The sequence below is a fragment of the Leptinotarsa decemlineata genome, unplaced genomic scaffold (genome assembly GCF_025532065.1).
Source record: "Leptinotarsa decemlineata unplaced genomic scaffold, Ldec_3_MD MMD2_tig00078363_RagTag_RagTag, whole genome shotgun sequence".
Classification (NCBI taxonomy): domain Eukaryota; kingdom Metazoa; phylum Arthropoda; class Insecta; order Coleoptera; family Chrysomelidae; genus Leptinotarsa; species Leptinotarsa decemlineata.
In genome coordinates, this window is record NW_027412728.1 from 462,800 (window position 1) to 467,929 (window position 5,130).

General features: G+C 31.3%; 1 long non-coding RNA gene across 1 annotated transcript; it reads right to left on the reverse strand.

Moving 5' to 3' along the window:
- Positions 1–2,666: 2,666 nt before the first annotated feature.
- LOC141487095 (uncharacterized) lies at positions 2,667–4,884 on the reverse strand. Its single transcript, XR_012468198.1, has 2 exons — positions 3,491–4,884; positions 2,667–3,437 (listed from the first exon to the last, which is right to left on the reverse strand). It is a non-coding gene; the product is annotated as an uncharacterized lncRNA (long non-coding RNA).
- Between the last annotated feature and the right edge of the window lie 246 nt (positions 4,885–5,130).

Consider the following 5,130-nt stretch of genomic DNA (forward strand, 5'->3'; position numbering starts at 1 on the left):
TCAAAATAAAAAAGACTTGGAATATTTCAGCACAAAAAAAATTTGATCAGGTTGAATAAACATTTATTTGAATGGAGTATTATTCTTCAATTTAAGAACTGCTGACAAAAATTGTTCGGTAAACTAATAAACACGTAGTATGAAAAAATAACATAATTTCTAATGAAATGAAACTACAACATGGGTAAAAAAATATCAAATGGAAAATATTAATATTATTTCTTCTTTCTATAACAACAGTAAACGTATTCTTTGATTGCAGCCCAGTTTCTATTTTTTAATAATGATGAATATTTCTTTTTCTTATATTTTAGATACAAACAAGAACTCAATTCAATTCTAGCACTTCTTTTTTTTTCGGAGCGAAAAACTTTTTGACTATATTTCGTTTTGCTCCTTAGACCAAGTTTGTTTTTGAGAAGGTTTTATTGTTTTCAAAACTGTGCGTGTCTGATGATCTGAAATGAGATCAGTGTGTTGAAAAACTCTATCAAGATATCAAACGGGTTGAAAATGGATCCAAAAATGAATGATAAAAATAAAAAATGGAAGGACGATACTGAAAAGTGATTTGACTCATTTCCAACCTATATTCAGAGATACGGATGATTCCAAAACAGCTCAAAATATAAATAATTGATTGCTTATAGGGATTTTTTTTCAAAAGGAGCCACGTTCAATATCTCCATAAATAAGACAGTAATGTAAATTTCCCAAAACACCTAATTTTTGTGAAATAATATAAGGTATCGCTAAGATGCGTACACACTCCTCTTCAAAATATCAAACAAAATAACCCCATATATGCCATCTATTGGATAAGTGATTTTATCAGGAATTCAACGATGATTTTTCAGGGTTGATTTCTAATTTACTGTGAAGAAGGACCTTGAAGTATAAGTGAACGACTTTTTAGATTAATTGACACAATCTCTCACAAAAACGTATACAACAATTATTTCTATTGTCAAGTTCCTAACAGAAAACAACTTTTGTCGCGTTGAATTATATCTGTCGGATTTTTGGCAAAGTTTCTCACACAAAACACTTCAAAATACTTTCTAAAACTCACAGCCAAAAATGTTCCACTAAACAGTTTTATAAAAACACGACACGTGTTTCGCCATACAATGGCTTCTTCGGGCGTATCTTTATCTACTATATTTTACAAATTTAATGCTTGGTATACCTAATTTTAAAATTTAAAGTACCTACATTTCAAGTACTTGAGTTTGTAATGGATTAAATGACCTGAGCTTATGTCCCAGTCCCCACATTTGAAAAATATTCAATAACGGTTATTCAATTCTAATTGATCATTCAGTTAGTTACCCGAATTCTTGAATCTATTGATTGCTTGACATTTTAGAAGATTGAATTTCAAACTCTTCTCTTCTAAATATAACATGTCATATTCATGACTGAACTCATGTACTTCTGCTAAAAGGTGGTTTGCAAATGTGAAATTGGTCTTTCTATTCACAAAATTACATCTAAGCTTTTAATTCTTTGGAAAATAATCTCCCTGTTTGGCCATTATACAGTTTTGGGCAAGAGCCACAACTCAGCTGATATACTCCTGATCTATCCGATACCGAAGTTTTGTCTTTATTGTTTTTAATAAATGCACTTACACTATTATTCGGACTATTACTATTTCTGTGAGCTAAGTTTACGCAGTCTTTCTTCAAAAAAATATTATTTCTTGGTTCAGCCAAAAATGACAATGTCTCATAACTGACGTTATCGCATCTTGAATTTGGGTAGATATGGTCCATGGCTTGCTTTTGTAGTTTTTGTTTGATTTGTTTGATCAAACTCAGCTCTCTCTGGAAATTATTCAATAGTCTATGAAGAATATTATTGAATGCAGCAACTTTATGCTGGTAAGAGTGCGTAGAGGAATTATGTATGATAATGTCCGTGTAAGATGGTTTGTGGAAAATTGCAAATTCATGTTCATTGTTATTTTTTGTAAAGGTTGAGTCAAGGTAATTCAATGAATTATTTACCTTCCTCTCAGTGGTAAATTTTATTGACGGGTGGATGGAATTGACATATTCAACGAACTTGCCTACTTGCTTTTCTGTAATGATTTCATTATTCACTAGTGATAAATGGATATCGTAATGCTTGAAAAAATACATGCATAATGAATATTTAATACAACAGTACTGAACAAACTGTAACGTCTATTTGATAAAAAAAAAATTGATGAGCTTCCGTGAAGTATCATATTTATTCTAATACTTGCTACTTTCTACACACATTCACATCAAATCGATATACCAAATTTGGAACATCCATTCGAACTAAAAATGAAAACACAGGAAAATAATATTTCATTTGAGTTAGGAATTGGAAAACAGTGAATTACTTAAAATTAAGTAGATTCTATGATATTTATTTGTAATCGTCATATTCCTATATATTCTCTAATTATTCTCTAAGTATACCAAAATATTGGCAAGCCAATTAACAAAATAGCATTAGGACCATTGCAAAGATCGTAACGGTTCTCAAAGAGTTTCGCGCCAAAATAGTTAACGCGTGTCAAACAATTGCAGATTTCGTAGGAATACTGAAACTCTAATGAAATGAATAAAAACACTTTTGTCTAATTACCTATATTTGATTTTATTTATATGACCGTTTTCGGGTTTGACCCCATTACCAAGTATTACCTTACCTATAAATTTCGTCGCCGCTGATATATACCATTATTTTTTGAAGAGAAATTTTGATGATCATAATATCCTCCATTTCATAAATTTATTATCGGATGAAAAGTGCAATTTTCTATACTTCACTGAATTTGACTTCGATACTAAATTTTCCCATTTTCATGATGTTTTTCTTCAAGCTTTTGATATATCCTTTCCTAGACAGTTTCAAAAAATTGAACAAAATCAAAATTCAAGTAGACACAAACCATGGAATACTAAGGATATCGTTGAAGAAGGTATATTACTCAGAGATATTTATAATTTGAACAAGAGCCAAACCAATGTACATTTATTGGGTCAATATAAGCAACTCTTAAAAAATCATAGACAAAAAATTGTGCTCTCAAACATTGTGCTCTAAGACATTGGCGATGGTGTACTTGTTGACGATGGTCCCGGTATATCTCAAGCATTTAGTAGTTATTTTGTCGATTCAGTGGAGTCATTAGTAAAAAATACTGCACCTGGTGGCATTGAAAATCGTTGTGTAAAAACTGAGAGTCTTTTCCTCTACCCAATAGATGAAACTGAACTCGTGGAAATAATTAAATTCGCATGTTCGAAAAATTCCAGTGGGGTTGATGAATTGCCAGGCAATGTTTTAATGAAGGCTGCTTTGAAAATAATGGAACCTCTGATTTATCTAATCAATTTATCTTTCTCTGAAGGTATTTTTCCTTCCCGACTTAAGCAAGCAATGGTCGTCCCAGTCTATAAAAAAAGCGATAAGCATGTAATGTCGAACTACAGAGGTATTGCTTTACTATCTCCATTTTCGAAAATATTTGAAGAATCATATCAAAACTTGTGTCCTTTTTAAATAAATACAATATCGTATCTGACAACCAATATGGGTTTCAAGTGGGCTTGTCAACCCAGGATGCCATCCTTTCTCTACATAATCATGTATTATCAAACTTCGACAACGATGAAAAATCACTTAGTGTTCTTTTCGACTTGACACGAGCGTTTGATATCAGTCATCATGGTCTTCTTCTTGATGAACTGTTTGGCATGGGGGTTCGTGGTCCAAGTCTGAAATGGATTGAAACCTATTCAACTGGTCGTACACAGGTTGTTAAAGTTAGGCTTCAGACTGGGTCATTTTTCTCTGAATTTCGAAACGTTGTTACAGGTGTGCCCCAAGGTAGTGTTTTGGGGCCTACACTATTTATTTTATTTGTTAATGACCTTTCAAAAATTAATCATCCACAGTGCTCTATACAATTTGCTGATGACACATCTTTTACTGTCAGTGGTTCGGAATGTGAAACATTGTCAGTAAGAGCAAATGATGCTGTATTCAACATGCAAAATTATTGTTCTAAGAATGGCTTGATTCTAAATAATCTTAAAACCAACACCATTTTCTTTACAATTCAGGAAACTGATTGTAGTGTATTGGTTAGGTCTGAGATTAAAAATATTGAACAGGTAAACTATAAAAAATTTTTAGGAGTTTTTATTGATTCCCAACTCAATTGGAATCATCATGTTGATTTCATACTGAAGAAATTAGCGACACATTGTTTCGTTATATGGAATCTGCGTAATTTTGTGTCTATTGAAATTCTTAAAAGTTACTATTATGCATATATTTACTCTGCCCTCAATTACTGTATTATTTGTTTTGGCAACTGCAATAGAATCAGTGTCTTATTAATTTTCCAGAAAAAAAATTTTAGAACAATTTGTTTTAAAAAAAAACTCGATTCCTGTAAACCACTATTTGCAAAGTTGAATATATTAACTGTTACTTGCATGTATATTTTTAATTGCGTAATCTACGTTAAATCAAATTGCTCCTAGTTTTAGAACAGAGATGATACATGTCTTCTTTCGGGCTTCACCCTGAGAAAAAACTATAACATTTTAATTCCTAGTCATAAGTTAGCCAAGGTGACTAATGGACCTCATATCATGTCAAAAAAACTGTACAACAAGCTCCCAATATCCATTAAAAAATAACTAGTGTAAAGCTCTCTAAACAAATAGTTCGGAAAGTATTATGTGAAAAGGTATTTTATTCGCTTGATGAATTTTTTCAGTCTGATTTGGAATTTTAAATTTTAATTTTTGTACCCCTTTTATGGTCTGAATGTTATGTAATATATCATATAATTATGTTGTTTTATGATTGTGACCTCATTGTAATTGTACTGAGTAATGTGACTTTTTCCATGCCGTCCCTAGGTCTACGGAAATAAAGATTTTTGATTTGATTTGAAGTATTGAAAAAAAACCTAATAATGCGGGGTCAAACCCGAAACTGGTCGTATACATAAAATCAACTAGTGATACTTAGACAAAAGTGTTTTTATTCATTTCATTAAAGTGATCATGAATTACCACAAAATAAACAAGTAATCAATCATACATAATACAGAAACTATATGAAACATAA